This window comes from Neophocaena asiaeorientalis, unplaced genomic scaffold (assembly GCF_003031525.2).
Source record: "Neophocaena asiaeorientalis asiaeorientalis breed wild unplaced genomic scaffold, Neophocaena_asiaeorientalis_V1.1 scaffold131, whole genome shotgun sequence".
NCBI lineage: Eukaryota > Metazoa > Chordata > Mammalia > Artiodactyla > Phocoenidae > Neophocaena > Neophocaena asiaeorientalis.
The window spans coordinates 1,919,898-1,939,253 of record NW_020173201.1 but is presented as its reverse complement, the minus strand read 5'-3'; the positions used below and the strand labels follow the sequence as shown (position 1 = coordinate 1,939,253).

General features: G+C 41.2%; 1 protein-coding gene across 5 annotated transcripts in view; it reads right to left on the bottom strand.

Annotated features, from left to right (window-relative positions):
* Positions 1-19,356, bottom strand: part of SGMS1 (sphingomyelin synthase 1) — a 280,487-nt gene that overhangs the window by 184,533 nt on the left and 76,598 nt on the right. For 3 of the 5 annotated variants that reach the window (XM_024744803.1, XM_024744801.1, XM_024744802.1), the window contains exon 3: positions 4,134-4,222. The gene's annotated coding sequence lies outside the window, so the exon portion shown is untranslated. Of the gene's footprint in view, positions 1-4,133; positions 4,223-11,953; positions 12,085-19,356 lie in introns of all 5 variants that reach the window. The other 2 variants (XM_024744799.1, XM_024744800.1) reach the window with 2 other exon arrangements.

The following is a 19,356-nucleotide window of genomic DNA, read 5'->3' as shown; positions in this document are numbered from 1 at the left end:
CATATTTACAGTTAAAAGAGGAAAACTGGGAGGCTCAAAGGACCAGTTCTTGCTCTACCAAATGAACTGCCTGACCCAGGCCACAGAACTGGGGGTGGTGGTAATCAGACCCATGCAGTGTGCACTTGTGAATGATGGCTCTCCAGACTAGAAGGCCGGGCAGGGCCTCCTCAGGAACCACTGGCTTTACCTGGTAAACTTCTCCAGTTCTACTTCATCTCTTTCCCAGCTCTCCAGCTGAAGTTTCTAGACTGCTCAGCTAACTAAGCCAAACCAGCAGTAGTACCTGAACTGCCAGCCAATAACCCAAGCATATGAGGACACAGAGTAAGTAACCACTCATTAGAATTTGTTATCCAAGGGAGGAAAAGCCACAGAATTATCTGGTATTTATATCTTCCAAGTGTAAGTATGGGTCCAACAGAAGGCAGTTCCTCAAAGAATCTCTAGTCACAGAGCTCAGCATTCCCTGGGAATGTTTTCCCTGCCTGCTTTTTCTAGGATTACACTAGTATTACAAAAATCCAACCTGTAACCTACAAAGATTTTGAAGATTAGAAACATTCCTAACATATCACTGTCATCACAAAATCCTAATCCACACACCCCTGTCAAATCTGTGTAGCCTCTGAAAAGGTATGATTGCCTACAGGTGATGTTTCTGCTGCAGAATGACTAAAAAACTATTAAATCAGCATTCTCAGTTGACATCTATTTTGAAATAATTTTTTTTTCATGTGCCAAAGCACAAGGCAAGTTAACATTTTATAGACCAAAAACTTCAAGCTGCTCTCTATGTCCATTAAGGGGATATAGAATGTAAGGTCATGGAGTTTACAGAGATGATGCCCCTTATTCACAACAGCAAACATCTATTTTCTCTACTCTCCATCTGCAGGCAGAGATCCACATTATCTAAGATACCGGACAGAAAGAAAAATGACACTTTAACAGAAAATAGACTAGAACTCTGTTCTTATGAGTTATTCTAAAAGTAGTGAATACTGTCTTCTTCCAACTTCCAAGAAGTAAATATTCAATGGATCAGCTAGAAATAGAACCCAGGCAAAAGTGGAAGGACAGAGTATGTGATATGAATACAGATGTGGTTTACCTGGCTTTCAAAGAGATCAGTATTTCATTATTTTCCAGTCCCTTGGTGAAATAAAGTAATTTACCATGTAAAGTTTAAAGGATTTAAGAAAATTGATAGGGCTTCCCTGGTGGTGCAGTGGTTGAGAGTCTGCCTGCTGATGCAGGGGACGCGGGTTCGTGTCCCGGTCCGGGAAGATCCCACATGCCGCAGAGCAACTGGGCCCGTGGGCAATGGCCGCTGAGCATGCGCGTCCGGAGCCTGTGCTCCGCAAAAGGGAGAGGCCACAACAGTGAGAGGCCCGTGTACCGCAAAAAAAAAAAAAAAAACTTTCTAACACATTGGGTAGCTCCAGGTAGAGAAACAAATCCCAAGAGGTTATGGTAAGAACAGTGCACTGAAACCTGAGCAAAGAAGAGAGCAGCAGTCACCCTGGAGACAACTACAAATACCAGCAATGAAATGAACAGGGCATCTAGACCTTTAGCTTTCAGCCAGGTGGGGAAAGCCCAACCTGAAACCAGGAATTCCAAAGGGAACAAAAGTGGTCCTGGTCCTGTAGCATCCTCCTGGCTCCTAGTACAAACACAAATTTCACAAAGTAAGATCTCAAGATTCCAAGATATAATTATCAAAAAAGCCAATAAAATTTATATCAAATAAGATATAATTATCAAACAAATACATAATTAAAATTCACCATGCACACTAGGAAACAAGCCACAGAAACAGATTTAGACCACCAAAGATTTCAGATACTGGCATTATCAAATACAGAATATGAAATAGCTCAGTTTGGTGCTATTTAAAGAGATGAAAGATGGAGTAAAAAGAAAATGAGTAAGCAAAAAGACACCATCAAAAAAATATTCACACAGGTTTGCAGCAGCAGAAGAACCTTTAGAAATGAAGAAATATAATCACTGAAATTAAAAACTCAGTGGATGGGTTAAATAAAAGATTCAACATAGCTGAAGAGAGAATTACTGGACTGAAAGCTAAATCTTAAGAAATTACCCAAATGAAGCAGAGAAAGACAAGGAAGAAGATATCCAATATGAATTAAAAGACATGAAGAATAAAGAGAAGTCCTAACATCTATTTAATCAAAACCAGAAGGAGACAACAGAGAAAATGTAGGAGAGACAGTATTCAAAGCATTAATAGCTGAGAAATTTTCAGAGCTGATGAATGATATGAACTCACAGATACATAAATCACAACAAATATAAACAGGAAGCTGTACATAAACATGTTGTGGTGAAACTGCAGTAATCCAACAACAAATAAGTAAGCCAAATCATCTACTAAAGAATGGCAAATGAAAGATTAACAGATTTAACAGCAAAACTGAAAGCCATAAGACAGTGGAATGGTATATTATACACTCACAATGCTGGGAGAAAAATAACTGTCAGCTAAGAACTCTGAGAGTGAAATAAAGACATTCTAACATAAATCAAAACTGAGAGAAGTTACCACCAAAAGATTTTAAGGAAAGAAAATTCTAAAGAAGGCAAATCTCACCAGAGAAAAGGCAAAGGATAGAAGAAGGGAAGAGAAGCAAGATATAGTAAACACAGAGATAAAGTGAAACAAATACTATCTATACTAACAATTGTCTAATTTGTATGGTGAAACATATAACAGAACTGATGAAAAGAACACATAAGTACAGAAGAACACAGTCTTCATTAGGTGTCCTATGAGTTTTGTATTATTCTGGAAGGGGATAAGAAGACCTTAACTACTGATTGACTTTAAAACTATTAAATGTACACAGTGTACTTTCAGGGTAATCATTAGAAGAATAGAAAGAAAATGCATAATTTCCAAATGAACAGAGAAAAAATACCGAATGAGAACACAAATCAACAAAAACTTCAAAGAGAATGAAGGTTTGCAATGAAATTGCAACATAGTTAAAAGAGAGACTGTTAGAACACATTTCAAAAACCAAAAAAAAAAAAAAAAAACAGAAACAAACAAAACTGCACTAGCCATGCAAGAAAAGACTGAAAAGTTTCTCTACATTAAAGTCATAAATGCTGTTCTCCAAAGGACACTTAAAAAAAAAAAGATGCTCAATCTCACCATTAATTAGGAAAATGTAAATTAAGACCACATGATATACTGTTTTATACTCACTAGAACGGCAACAAAATACCACATGTTGGAAGGAAATGGAGCAACAGATAAACTATGATAGATTTTCAGAACAGAATTTTATTTAACAATAAAAATTAATTTAGTACCATTAATGTAACAAATGAATCTTAATTCAACTGAGTGAAAAAAAAAATGAAAGCTGCAGAATATTACATGCAATATACCATTCTTATCAAGCCTAAAAACAAGTAAAACTAGGCAATGTATTGTTTGGATATATACATGGGCATAGTAATTATGTTCCAGAATGGAAATCAACTATCAACATTAAGAACACTGTTTAATTCAGCTGAATTTTACTTTTGGTAGCAAGACTTTCTCAGTGAAGAAGTTTCCAGGCTTATGTTCTAGGACAAGCTCTTCATCTCATCTCAGATTGATTCTCTGAGAAGCACTGGCCTAGACTCTTCAACTCCAGAGAAGGGGAAGACCTAATACCTGTAATCTTCCCAGATAAGGAGTCTCAATCAAAAGCAATTCCAGAGTAAAGGAAATGACTCCCCCAGGCCTCCCTGGAGCCTTCCTCCCTGGTTTATGTAACTTCAGATCTGGCAGGGCCCTTTTCTGTCATTTCCAGTGACTCAGGCAGACTGTTTCCTGTGCCCTTTGTTTTACGCATTTCTCCCACCCTGGCCTGTGTTGCCTTCCTCTTCCAATGAGGAAGCTGGCCTCTTCAATCCTTTCTCCTTCCTTCCCCAAACCACACTGGCCTTTCCTTGGCTGATTTTGACCTGGGGCAAGCTGAAGACCTCAAAGATCCCTCCATCCTTCAGAGCCTCACGCACAATCTCAGAACAAAGCAGGAGAGATCCTGAGGAACTTCAGATCCATAAGATGTTTGAGAATGGATGAAACACTGAGTTTGACTTACGTGTTCTTTTATACACTCTCTGCTATCTCCTACTTCACTGTTCTTGAAATTCAGAAAATCCACAACTCCTTCGGTCACTGCAGCTTTGCCTGGAATAATAAAGGCAGGAAATTAGAAAGGAGGCAACCAGAAGGAACCGAGGGTCCAAGCGGAAAGAAACTCTCTCGTATAATCAATCTTGACATTTAAAAGGAAAAAAAAGCCACCTGAATTAAGGAAAGTCTCTACCTTGGTCTAAGCCAATTTTCTTCTTTAACTAAAACTATTAATAGTAATTTAATGTTTGTAGAAGAAATCATCATTATTTACAAAGAGATTTCACATGCATTTTCTCATTTGAGCTGTAAGATATTGAGACTAGGCAAGTATTATCTTAAAATGCAGCAGCCAAATTTCCCAAAGGTTAGGGAACTTTCCAGTGATCATCCAGCCAGCAAGCATCAGAGGAGGAATTCGAACCACTTCTGTGACTCCTTATTCCAAACTCTTCCACGGCACCAAATGATATAATGGTTTCAATTTGAAAAGCAGTATTATTATTTCTTCTTCCACTAGATATAGTGTCTTAAGCAACAGATATAGAAACGGCTTTGCCTCCTGAATGACAAAGACACTGCCATAGGATTAAACGTTTATTTACCAGAGACAACACAGAGGGTAGAAAATCCATACCAAGTTAGTTAAGAAACACATGTATCTTTTCCACATACCCTCCTTTTCTCTTTAAGTCATAGTTATAGTTGCTGGGCTTTATTTCTCTCTCTCTCTCTCTCTCTCTTTTTTGAAAATAATTTCAAATTTAGAGAAAAGTTGTAGAATAATAATAGTACAAAGACTGCCATGTACTCTTTATCCGTGTTCACCTGCTAATAACATTTAACGTACATACTTAATCATTCACTCTCTCTCTCTACAGACACACACATTCACTCAACATTTGTTTTTTAAGCTTTTTTTTTGGCCGCACGGCATGCATTATCCTAGGTCCCTGACCAGGGATCGAACCCGTGCCCCCTGCCGTGGAAGGTCGGAGTCTTAACCACTGGACCGCCAGGGAAGTTCCTCACTTAACATTTTTCTGTTTCTGAGCCACGTGGAGATAAGTTTCATACATCATGGCTCTAAAAACTTCAGAATTTATTTCCTAAGAATAGGGATATTCTTACAAAACCATAATGTTGTTATTGATCTCAGTAAATTTAATAACGATACAACACTTTAATTGACTGCCCTATTCAATTAACCCAATAATGCGTTTTATAGCATTTCTTTTTCCTCCAATTCAGAATCCAGTCCAGGGTAAGGTATTATATTTAGCTGCCATTAATCTGCGACACACAGCTCTTTTTTATCTTTTATGACACTGACACTTTAGAAGAATATAGTCCTCCCCTTTTTTTATATTAATAAAACATTACCATTTTGACTTGTCTGACATTTCCTCATGATTCAATTCAGCCTATGCATTATCAGGCAGAAAACTACACAGTTTCCTTCTCCTGGTGTCATAGCTGAAGGCATGTGAAGTCTATGTGCCCCTCCCTGGCGATATAAATTTTGATCACCCAGCCAAGGTGCTGTCCAATTTCTCCCAAGAAAAATTATTATTTTTTCCCTTACATCTAATAAGTAATCTGTGGGGAGACACTTTAAGACCATGCAAATATCTTGTCCCTCATCAAAATGTCCCCCTAGATTTAGCATCCACTGGTGACCCTTGCCTGATCTGAACTTTACTACCATGGCTACAACATGCTCATGGTTCCAACTCCAGCATTCCCTCCACATTACCATCCAGGACTCAGCAGTCTACACTATCTGTTCATCTATTTGTCAATTTATGATCAGTAAGGATATATGAAGTCCTACTTTTTCAACAATTTATAATTTATCACTGTACTTAATAATTTTGGTGCTCAAACTGTCTCAGATTTAGCCAGTGGGCGACCCTTTAAACTGGCTCCTTTACCTTTGTGAGATGCCCCCATCATTTTTTTTTATTTTTATACTTTTATTTCCTTACTTTCTGACATTAAAAAAAGTTCTAGGCTCATCTTGTACTTACTCTGTCTCTGCCCTAGATGCAGACATTTCTCTAAACGCCCTGGGTCCTTTCAGTGGAGAATGGTGTTATACAGACCAAGATCTAGGATACCCCTGTTTGAAAGGCATTGTCTAGTTCCACTGATTACTTTTCATTTTGAATGAGTCACATTTTCCTGCTTCTTTGCATGTTTTTCTGTTATAAGGTTGACAACTGGGAGGTGTTCAGTTTGGTTCTGATGGCAACTAAATTACTGGCAGATCCTCTCAATTCCGTCAGGCTTGGTTTTAATAATTGGTTAAGATAGGTCTATTTGAGATATGTCCTTGGTCCTAATGCACGACCCTTAATCATAAGGCATGGTCTTTGCGGTGTCTCGGAATGGTTAAGGTGCTCAGCAAGGTCTCTCCACCCTGGCTAGCCCAGAACTCTCCATTTCTCTCCATACTGCATGAACCTTGCTATGGCCATTTTCTTCCCTGCCTGGGAACAGCTGCTCTCTGCTAGGTCTCACCCTGTATGGATACACATCTCAGCTTCTGGGTTTCCCTCTCATAGTTCCCTCCTCCCCAGTAGCCTGCCATACAAATTCCAGCCTCTTCAGCAGCCCTGAACTCTGGAGACCCACCGTGCTGTAACAGGCTCCCCCTCCTGGTACCCCAGGAAGGGAATGCAGGGAACAGGGAATATGCTCCAGCAGAAAACTAGGACAAATGTGGGTCTCACCTCATGTGACTCTCTTCTCTCAAGGATCAACGTCCTGGCTGCCTGTTTTCCCGTGACTGACAGTAACTGGCTCGTGTACTGTCCAGTTTTCTAGTTTACTGAAGGAGGGCCAAGTCCAGTACCAGTTACCTCTCTGCTTCTCTTGGTGCCTTCAACACTAAGTGATGCTTGTGGGACACAGAGCTGCTCTATTGGGAAGTTAAGAATCAAATACTTGGAGCATGTAACAAATGCTCTTTATTTAAACATTTCAAAGAAACTAACAATCTGTTTCTTAGAAACGTTATGTGTTTACTTTTATTGCAGCACTGTGGCAAGAAAAACGCTCTCTAGCAGTCAGGCAATTCTAAATAAAATGACAAGAAAGTGTCTCTATTCCTTCCGGAAAGCTGATACTCACTTCAGATAGCCAGCTGGCTATCACTCTGACATATATTTCCCTTTATTTCCATAACTCTTCCTCCAAATGGCAAAATAAAACACTATAGTCTAGCCAAAGAATCCAAAGTTAGTTGCTATTCTTTATTTTTCTTGTTTATGTGCATGTACTTAGGGGTGAGGAGAAGACTCCTTTTCATATAAATCATTTTCTGGCATATTTCCATTTCCACTTCTAACCACTGGTGAGAAAATAATCAGAGAAAAAATGGTCCAAAAGAAAACCTGCAACCCCAGATACAAAGTTAATCAAAAGGAAACTGGCAAACAAGAATAGTATTTTCTTCTCACATGCTGTGAGAAAAGAGGAGTTTGCCATCACAGGAAAATGGAGATTAGGCCTTTCCCTGCACAAGCCAGTGGATCTGAGCCACGGGCGCGTGCACACATGCAGCTTTCCACACGGCGCACCAGGCAGAATGGGGGACGACCCCTTTCTACTTCTTGAGCAGACTTTCTCCATATTGGACATGCACACTGCGGCCCATCTAATTCATTTTCTCTAAAGGAATCGGTGCATGGAAGTTACACCTCTCCTGGGTTTTACTCCAGGCCCCCTAGAACTTAAAGGCGAGCATCTGATGTAAACGCAGTGTTTATCTGTCCATTTGCCTGCCTCACCGTGCAGGCACTCCCCGTCCTCGGGGGACTCTTACATCAGTCTTCTCAGGTCTCAGCGTCTTCGTGTGGACCCTGCTGAGCTCTGTTTCCTCAAGTCAGCATGTGTCCAGTACTCTCATCAAGTGGGTCCCCTTTCTCAGGAATAGAGTCAGAGCCCCTGGGCTTCCCAAAGAAAGACCTCTGCGATCTGCTCCCTGCTCAGCTTTCCCCATCACCCTCCCCAACACGCTATGTCCCGTGAATGAAAACCCAGGAGCCGTTTCCCCTTCATGAAAGACCCCTTCCTCCCTTTCTTCTCTTGACTAAATCACTGAGGCTTGACAACCTCTGGGAAATATGTCACGATCACCATTCAAAGCTGGGTTAGTGCCTCGACCTTAGTATCCTCACTGCACCTGTGCTAACCTTTATAATGATAACAATGTTTACTGAGCACTTACATGTGCTAAGCACTAGGGGCACTTAGCACGCACTATCTCACTGAGTGCTCACACCACCTCTGTAGGTAGGAGCTGTTAACAGTCTACCCTGCAGATGAGCAAGGGGACAGAGAGGGTCAACAGCCTCCCGCATGCCACACAGCCAGTGAGGGGTGGGGCCAAAGAGCTTAAGGGCTTTCTATAAGCAGTACTTAACATATTTAACTGAAAAACTGACAGTATAACTGGTGTTTCCAGGGAAAGGCCCAGAATGGCAACAGATGATGACCCTGTGACAGCATTAAAAGGGTAAGAGTATGGGGCTTCCCTGGTGGCGCGGTGGTTGAGAGTCCGCCTGCCGATGCAGGGGATGAGGGTTCGCACCCCGGTGTGGGAGGATCCCACATGCCGTGGAGCGGCTGGGCCCGTGGGCCATGGCTGCTGAGCCTGCGCGTCCGGAGCCTGTGCTCCGCAACGGGAGAGGCCGCGGCAGTGAGAGGCCCGCGTACCGCAAAAAAATAAAAAATAAAAAATAAATAAAAAAAAAAAGGGTAAGAGTAAGATGTGAGAAACTCATCAGAATTCTTTAGAAGAGGATGCCGTTAAAGTCACTCATAAACTAACATCAACTGTGACGCTCATAAAAGAACAAAATATTTCATCAAGACAGGGGACCAGCAATTTCAAGAATCCAGGAATATACACATGGCTCAAGCAAAAAGTATTTAAAAGTAGTGGGGGAAATGGAAAAGGATGTTCTTACTAGAAACAAACAAAAATTGGAATTCCCTGGCGGTCCAGCCGTTAAGACTCTGCGCTTCCACTGCAGGAGCAAGGATTTGATCCCTGGTCAGGCAACTAAGATCCTGCATGCTCTGGGGTGCAGCCAAAAAAAAAAAAAAAAAGAAAAGAAACAAACAAAAAAATGTATTAGGTCAAAGATTAAAAGGACTTCTCAGAGGGAAGAATCTGGAATATTTGTATAATTAAATCAATTCTATTCTCAAGAAGCTCGTATACTGCACAACCAGTAGGATCGATGCTCCATGTTAGCTAGCACACAAGTTGAGTAAGTGAGGACTGGGGAACGGGCAAAATCCTGTTGTAGACCATCTGGGCCCTGCATGTCACTGGTCCAGTATGTTCATTCCTGGCCCCAGGTTGTGGAGTTGGGGACCTAACGAAGGAGGCATGAACAGGACTCCCATGACCAGCTGCCCCCCAAATGGCACAGTGTAAAGCAGACAGTATGAGTGTTTCAGTACCATGCATCGCCTCACACAGGGGAGGCGTCTTCACATCGCAGACCCTGACTGTGAAGGAGGATGTACAACTTCAGGTCATAATTAATATCAGCCAGGGTCAGAGTGACCAACGCTGGGCTCTACACTTCTAGAGAAAACTGAGAACAAGACAAAACAGAAAAGGACCAGAAGTAGATGAAACCCACAGGGATGAAAAGTATGAAGCCCACAGGGAAAGTCTAACCTAGGAAAGAGAAAACAAGGAGGACTCCACCATTTCACATCATCTTAAGCACTACCCTGCTCAGAGCCATGGACAGCATTTTTCCGTGCCCACTGAAGACAGCACAGAGAAAACAGTTTTAACCTGAAGTATGAAAAGTTTAGCTTCAATGTGAAGACTTTCCTAAAGCCAGAATTTTTAACAAAGGAATATGTAGTTTGTATACCCATGACATGCTTGCTATGATAATTACCAATGTCTGGAGCTCTCATATTTGTATTCAAGTAGTATTGGCGTTATGATTCTGCCTCAGAGAAGCTGCAATAATAACCGGTAACACAACTGTTTACTGGGTGCTTTGCTATAGGCTAAAGGTCGCTCAGGGAGACCTGAGACAGAAGCTCAGCTCTGCTTGTGCTGTGGGCTTCACACAGTCTTGCCTGATTCAAAATCCAACCTCTTAACTACAGGGACAAGACTTACTATTTGCAAAATGGGATAATACCTGCTTCATGAGGCTCTTGGAAAGACTCGGTAAGTTAGTCATAAAATATTTAGCCTGTGCCTACCCCATAGTAGGCACTTAACAAATGTTAGCTATCATGATTGACAAATAATGTTAACCGTGCCTGGGTCAACCTCTTCTAGTTATTCAGTCTCTGATCCTATTAAAGTCAAGATAGTTTATGTCAATGAGGCAAATACAACTTCAAGGTGAAAAAGAACTGGTCATGCCTTCAACCATTTCACCCATCCATATCCATCCACTCGTTCAACAGAGTTTCACGGTGAGCCCACCATGTGTAGAGCACTGGGGCAGGGCCTGTGCAGAATACGAAGACAAAAATGACATGGCCCATAGCTATGCTCAAAGAACACGGTCATCTTACTATTAACCACAAGCACTGCAGAAGACTCACTACGTGCCAGGAACTGTTCTAAGCACCCTAAGCGCCGTGGTGTGTGTGTGTGTGTGTGTGTGTGTGTGTGTGTGTGTGTGTGTGTGTGTGTGTGTGTGCTCTTTTAATCCTCACAACAACCCTTTAAAGTAAATACTATTTATTATCCCCAATTTATGGATGAGAAACTAAGGCACAGAGATAAGTAACTTGCTCCAGCTTTCACAGCTTGTAATTGATAGAGCTGGGATTCAATTCCAGGCTGTCCAATTTCAGAGTCTTGGGCTCTTAGCCACTCGATATATTGCCTCCTCCGAGACTTGACCACTAAGAACTAGAGCAAGGACAGACTATGATAAGGGCCCAGCAGGAACATAAATAAAGTGCAGTGCTCATGAGTGAGCTGTGCTATCTTTACACCTAACACAGAGTACGAGTCCTTTAACTACAGAATGATGTGTTCAGGCATGTGATACCAACCCAGACCGAAAGCCATCCATAAAGCACTGGTGTCTGCCACTCTGAAGGGCCCTCTTCTCAGCGATTTAACACGTGCTAAAGGGAAAGAGGAGCGCTCGGAATCTGGGCTTAGAAGTCAGACGTGCCTGGGTTTCAGTCCCAAGTCCTCCAATACAGCCTTGAACAAATTACTTGATCTTTCTCCGTGCTTCAGTGTCTCCACTAAGGAGTAAATGAGATCATTTATACAAAGAACTTCATTCTAGTACTTGGCACTAAGGACTATATATGTAAAATAATATTAATTAATTAATTAACTAATTAAGTACTGGTTTGCTTCAAGACTCAGTCCTAAGCCATATGGAAAAACCCCAAGTAGACAATACCAAGTTAATAGACCAAGAAGAATGCAATCTGTAGTATCTGAAATATACTGTGGATTCATTACGAATAAATATGAACTACTGTAACTTAAAAATATTATAAGCCTGTGTTTCTAAATGGTAGGGAATAAAAAAACCTTCCATTTTAAGAGATAAGAGAGGCTGCTGTATACTAAGGGCCAACTCTGTTCTTGGTCACTCAACAGTCACTTCACACTTCAACAGTGGTTCTGAGTCTTCAGAACCACTCAGAGGCTCGTCAAATGATCCAGATTTTACAGGTGAGGATTCTGAGCATCCCAGAGACTAAGTGATTGGGCTCCACAATAGGCAGCGGAGACTTGCTAAAAATTAGAAGACTCACCCGTGAGGCAAGCAGGAACATAATCGTGGGATCAGGCAGTCACTCCACAGAGCATTTCTTTGGCACCCGCCGGACTTTCACTGGGCAACATTCCATGTAATCCAACTCTCATCCCCAAGGTGTGTTCTGTGCTTTAAAGAAGCCCAAATCACTGAAAGGTTAGGATATGTCACCCATCAAAGTGACATACTACTACAGATCTCATTCTATCACCCAATTTAGTCATAACGGCCTTGGGAACATTATCAGAGAGGCGTGATTTACAAACTGCTATGGCTCTCCAAAAGTGACTAAATTTCCACAAGAACAAACTGGGTTCTAGAGCTGGGACACTGTGAAAATGAACATCCACAGCACAGCACAAAGTATGTGTCTGGGTGAGACTAAAGAAGGAAAAAGTATATTGAAATATCCTTTTCTCTTTTTGTTTATAGCAGAGGATCCTAATCACACAGAGTCAAATCAGTGGCTCCCGAACTTTCTTATTTGTGGTTTTCTATGTGTCAACTCGCCCACAAGAAAAAGAAGAAAGCAACAAGAAAGTTCACTGTATAAATTCTAAGACTTGAGTCTGCTTCTAATACTTCCAGAATATGAACTCCATCCTTGACAGGAGAGTACACATTTTGATCGCCACTGTATCCTCAGCACAACACACGGATGGGTATACCATAGGCCTTCAATAAATATGGGTGATGTTCACGCCCAGAACAATACAAAAATGTAGGGGAAGGAATTCCCTGGCAGTCCAGGGGTTAGGACTCCACACTTTCACTGCCAAGGGCCCAGGTTCAATCTCTGGTCGGGGAACATAGATCCCACAAACCAAGCCGCGGCCAAAAAAAAAAAAAACATGTAGGGGAGAAAAGGTGAGAAGGGCTGCCCAAGGAAGGATCACTTAGCCCATTCAAGCAGGACTCAGCACCAAAATGCTGCTTGCAACTGAATAATTTTAAGAAATGTAGGATTTTAGGAGTTCAGATTTTCTGATTTTTTTTTTTTTTTGGAAGGAACACATATTAAACTTTGGGGGCAAAAAAATGCCTCCCAGCCCCTCTTAACTATTCAAAATACTTGCCAATATTTTGAAATACTTACTGGCCTAAAATATGCCTTCTAATCTGCTATTTCAGAAATATGAATCATATATGTGAAAAATTTACTGCTAGCAACTGTGCTAGATATAGCCGACACAAAGAAGACCAAGACTGGGCCAACTAGAGTTTAATAGAGACACAGATTGTAAACAAATAATTACAATACCATACAATTAGAGCTTCTGGCAAAGCAAGCTGAGTGTGGAAGGGTGCAGAGGAGGGCAAGACTAAGCCTGCTGTGCATTTCAATCCCACATGTGAGGAAGGATCTTTCCTTTCCCAAAGTCCTTTGCAATTTCCTTGTCCAATCCTCATTATTTTCTTTAAAGCAATAAAGCAGCACAACCCATCTACGTACTAAGTACTTTAAATAGTCATCATGCTCCTCAAACATCATCACACCCCCATGAAAAACTGCACATTACTTTAACGTACGCTAGTTAAATAAGAAGTTTCTCAATTAATGACCAGCCACACCATAATACTGGTTGCTAAATACATACACAGCTTCAGTGTTTAAATAAGCTGTACCAGGATTTTCTGGCCCTAATCTTTCCTCCAAAATCCCTGGCCTTATTATAGCCAATTAAAACTGTATGTAATTTTCTGTCCAAAAACCTTAAAGATATAAGCCAAATGAATTGTTTATCTAAAATCATCACACCATCATTAGCAGTTCATTTCATTAAATTATTTACATGCTACCCATCTGCAGGAAAGATTTGAGGCAACGTTCGATAAAAGACACATAGGCACTTGGAAGTCACAAATATAAAGTCATGAAATGAAAAAAGTTGATTTTCCAACCACAAGATAATGCTGTTGGTGTACTTGAACAGTAAAATTTCTACATTTCTAATAGGCAGAGCAAAAAGGGGAATGAGGCAGGCCACATAATTCTGATTAAAGGAAGAATAGAAAAAGGTCTTTCCCCCTAGGTACTGAGAAAGAGAATCATCTTTTTTTTTTTTTTTCCTTTTCCATTATGGTTTATTATAGGATATTGAATATAGTCCCCTGTGCTATAGAATAGGACCTTGTTGTTTATCCATTCTATATATAATAGTTTACATCTGCTAACCCCAAACTTCCAATCCATCCCTCCCCTACCCCCCACCCCCTCAGGATCATCTTTTTTTAACAATGGCTTATATAATACATGCAGCAGCATTGTCGTGTGGTTTCTTATATTTTTACTATGAGTATAATATTAACGTGTACCTCAGAGAAGGTACTCAGGGAGGCACTGACAATATAGAAATAAACACCCTTTCCTTCTATCAAGTTTAAAACTCCTAAATAAGATGACTGAAAACACATTGGGCAGGAAGGTGTCACAGAGAAGTTGGTCCCCAAAACAAGATCTTCCAGGAAAAACCAATCCAAAATTTTTTCTAATACATCAGCACTAAATAAAAAGACCAAAAAAACCCTACGCTAATGAGGAAATGAGGATAAAGTGAAATGACTACTTTCCGCCATACAAGAAAGCATTTGGCATCATGTATCAAGACCCTTAAAAGTGTTCATACCATTTGACCCAGTTCCAGTTTGAACCTATCTTAAGGAAATAATTAGAAATGAGGATAAAATTTTATATATCAATGTTTATCATGTTTTTACTACTAAAATTCAAAATTACCTAATTGATCAACAACAGGGAAATGGTTTAAGAAATTGTGAGATATCCACATAACAGAATAGTATGCAGCCATTAAAAATTATATGCATGCAGAAATGCTTAAGATATAATATTAAATGAGGAAAACAGGATACAAAAACATCCTTCTAAGTATAATATAACATAAAAATATGTATATACAGGAAAGGAATAGGTTAAATATACCAAGTAAGTTGACAGAATAATGTTTTCATGCCTTTCTTATTTACCTTTATAACCACAGCAACTAGAACAGTTTCCAGGTCATGGGAGGCATGCAGACATTGCTGAATGAATCGTTTTCACCATTAAAAACAACAAATATCATTTTTTTAAATGTCCAGTCTTTTTTATTTGTGCCCTGGCTATTCATAAGAAACAGGTCAAACATTTGTTAAGAAGAGGTGCCTGTCTGGAGCACCACAGTGAAAATATCACTCACGGGGAGGGAGAGGTTTTGTCCCATCTGTCGGTAAAAAGACCACTTGGCAGGAATGATATTCATGCTCCTTTCCATCCCTTTAACAGTGTTGGGTGTGACTGAAGAGTTAGGTTCTTGGGAATTTGTATGAGTGTCCTTGTTATCTTTAATCTACACTCTGATGTTCAGCAAAAACTGACTTTCTAAGGTTCATCCCATCTACAAAATTAGAGTCTATGCTTTAAGTATTCTCAGCAGACAGAAAATATAAAGGTTGCTGATCATGCCAGGATCATTTATCTTATTCACCCACATTTGTGACAGGAACCAAATCAGTGTAGAATTATTAAAGAAAGGAAGACGCATCTAAATGTTTAGTTTTTTATCGAAAATTGCCTTGTGGGTAATGTCTTCCACTTTGTTTTACTGGCACCTTGGAAGGGGAAAAAAAAAGTTTTAATTAAAAGTTTATTTTTCAAGAATATTTTTCTCCTAATTCATTTTCCAGATGGATCTCATTTGACAAAAACAGGACAAATTCTTTGCTCCTCTGCTAAACTCGGAAAAGTTTAACTTTTTAATCCCCTGGGTCAAAACCCATGGTTGGCCCACTTCCTTTTACAGGAGCCAGAGGAGGACGTGATTGAGCTTTGAGCCGTGAAGGTGAGGGCTGCAGGGCCGGAGGAAGGGAGCCTGGTTCCATGATGTGCCTCAGAGAGGGGCTGGACCCCAGTCAACCGCCCAGAGGTCTGGTTTTGTTTGAGGTGCATCACCAACGCTCTCACATCAAAAAAAAAAAGACGCACTGTCCAGAGTTATCATTACTCGCACTTCTGTGGATTCTCCACGTGTATCACTGGCCACATCTCCACAAGATGAGCGTTCTCCTACTAAAGGGTCTATAGCGCGTCTTTTTTATCAGAAGCCTAAACAATTTTTACTGAAAATATCTCTTTTCTACACTCTCTCTCTATGTTGCTGGTCTCCCAAGTTTGGGGCCCTACAATGGAGTTTAAGAAATCAAAATCTTGGGCTTCCCTGGTGGTATAGTGGTTGAGAGTCCGCCTGCCGATGCTGGGGACTCGGGTTCGTGCCCCGGTCCGGGAAGATCCCACATGCCGCGGAGCGGCTGGGCCCTTGAGCCATGGCCGCTGAGCCTGCGCGTCCGGAGCCTGTGCTCCGCAACGGGAGAGGCCACAGCAGTGAGAGGCCCGCGTACCGCAAAAAAAAGAAATCAAAATCTTAACTCAGAGTTACCTCCCCAGACTTAAACAGTTGCTTATGTAAAAATTTAAAAAAAAATTGTTTATGTGTCCCCGCCGCAACAGAGTCCCAGCAGCCTGAGGAAGTGGCAGTGCCCCTGCAAGCATCAGCTCCCAGCCTCACTGCCCCTCTGGCTTTCCTGATACCTCGGGATCCCCAGGTCCTGAGGGGCATCAGCAGGAGCCATCCCTGGCTCACAAGCCCCTCTGCTCTCCAGACCTCCTCCCGCCAGCGTGGGAGAGCAGAGAGCTGCCAGACGTGGCAGCCAGGGACCCTTCCTCTGCAGAGTGGACTACCAGCCTGTCTCCCCTGTTCCTTCCAAGAGGAACTGGGTTGGAAATACTGTATGCCCATTGTTTTATTAATAAAACTTTGGGAGGAGGAGTAATATACACTCACCGAAGGGAAATTAGAAGAGAGGGGACAAGGCACTAACAGTATTATGTATTTCTTGCCAACCTGTGTCATTTGAGATTTCAACAAAAGCAGAATCCTAGACTATGCAGATCGCCAACCTAGACAGACACCACTCAGTAGTATGTGAACTTAGGCCTCACTTTACAGTGTTCCCAGAAGAGTGAGCAGACCCCACATGGGTGGAGAAGATTCTGTATTTCTCGGAGTGCCTTGTCCACAGTGTATACTCAAAGCTCTCAGCTCTAAACTCTAGCTAGAATGAAGGTCCTCTGAACAAAAGAGGATATAAGAATATCCATCTTCACCTAAATAGTTTTTTTAAATCCTCATGCGAAAGAAAAAAAAAATCTCTAGCTAACTAAATTTAGTAAACTCAGGGTTAACCCAAACCCAAAGGATGTCTTTAAGGCAAGACACCTGGAGCCTCAGTATACTAACTGCGAGATGCAAGTGGGGAGGTAGGGGCTGCGGGACACGCTGACCTGTCTCCTTTCACAAGCCTATTTGTCCCGCCCCCTTTTATGTTTTCCCCCATGGAGCCTTCTCCTAAGAATACTGTCCCACAGAGTATATTCTAAGAAATGCTGCTGCAAAGTATTTCCTTTAAATAAGACCTACATTCATAATGGGCTGACTCACTCATAGAGCTCTGTGGCCTCACCTCTGAGAACTGGAAGCCTGCCATGGACTAGGCCTTTAGCTGGAAACCTTATAGCACCTGAGGCTCTCACATCCCTGATTCAGCCACTCCTGGGGCAAGGGAGCCAAGCCTAGGCTTAGTGGGTGTTCCCCAGTCACCCTAAGAGTGTATGATGTATGATGTGTATGATGATGTTTAGCAGGGAATTTCCCAGGCAGAGTTTCAAACCAGGCAAATGCAGTCATTATTAAAGTATTAGACTTAGTTTATCTATGTTCCTCTTAACTATACTGATATATCCCTTCTTTCTTCCCACTCTTTAATTCACCCCCAATCACATTTATTCCTCATAATCAGAACACTCATTTCCTCTGTGCCAATGATCAACTAAATCCAGAATAAAATGCGAGGGACTACCAGCTTCTTAGAACTACCAGTAATGTTTGGATTTAAAAATAATTATATATTGAAATACTTGGATAACAGGTTGACAAAGCACCCTTTAATAATTTGATCAAGTTTTTATTTACTGTATTAAACTTTTTAATTACAAAAATAATTACACATGTTCAAATTAAACATTTTAAGCACTTAAGCCCTAAGAAAGAATTCCAGGTACTTGGAATTCAACCACTTAAAGATACTCCAAGTGAACATTTTGATTAATGCCTTTTTCCCTCTATGTTTTTTCCCTCTATGTTTACATATTTCTTTATTGAAACATTAACCTTATATATTCTATTACAGCCTGTTTTTCATACATTTTGTTCCATGTCAACATTTCTCCTCAATATCACTGTCATGGTTATAGAATATTCCATTGTATAGATGAATCATAACGTGTTCATCCAAGGCTCTTTGGGGGGCCATCTGCGTTGCTTCAAACAATGCTCACTAATACTCAGAGCTGAATCTCTGAACAAAGCTCTACTCATTTGCTTAGAAATTACTCTTAGAAGTAGGCTCACTGAGTCAAAGGAAGAACACTGTTTCTCAATTGGTCACAGGAGACTGTGAAGGGAAAAATCCCTCCTGTAGCTGCATTTCCCCAGTCTGTTCCTGTTGTCTTTACTGTTAGTCTAATTATTATCCGGCTTTAAGATATTCAAATCCCATAGTCTATTGGACATCCTTAGGTCAACAAGCTTTCTGGCTTAACTCTTAGTCCTTTAAAATAAGATCTGATGTCACCCTCTCTTTTGTGTTCCTAAATTTTTATTCATCTGTCACTTCTCTGATATCTCTAACTGAATGACTGATATGAAGCAGCAACTCTTCCAGGACCCTTGTCTGATCCTTAGTTCAAAACTTTTTCCTCCCCACAGTAGCTTTCTGATCCACAGGCAAAATAACTCCAGAAGGTTTGGGAGCTCAGAACACGTCCCTCCAAATCTCGAACCCTCCTACTGCTAAGAGCACTTGCCTGGGATGGTGTCTGTGATAAAACAAATATTGGATTCCCTGTCCCCACCCCCCTCATGATGTAACAATTTACTTAGCATCTCCTGTTTATTATTTTTTTAATTAATTAATTTATTTATTTTTGGCTGTGTTGGATCTTCATTACTGTGCAAGGGCTTTCTCTAGTTGCGGCGAGCGGGGGCCACTCTTCATCGTGGTGCGCGGGCCTCTCACTATCGCGGCCTCTCTTGTTGCGGAGCACAGGCTCCAGACGCGCAGGCTCAGTAGTTGTGGCTCACGGGCCTAGTTGCTCCGCGGCATGTGGGATCCTCCCAGACCAGGGCACGAACCCGTGTCCCCTGCACTGGCAGGCGGATTCTCAACCACTGCGCCACCAGGGAAGCCCTCTCCTGTTTATTTTTATGAGACCGAGGTGCCAGCGGGACAACGGATGGTGGTATTTTGTTCCATCAGAGTGTTTCCTGAGTGGAACAGTAGCAGCAG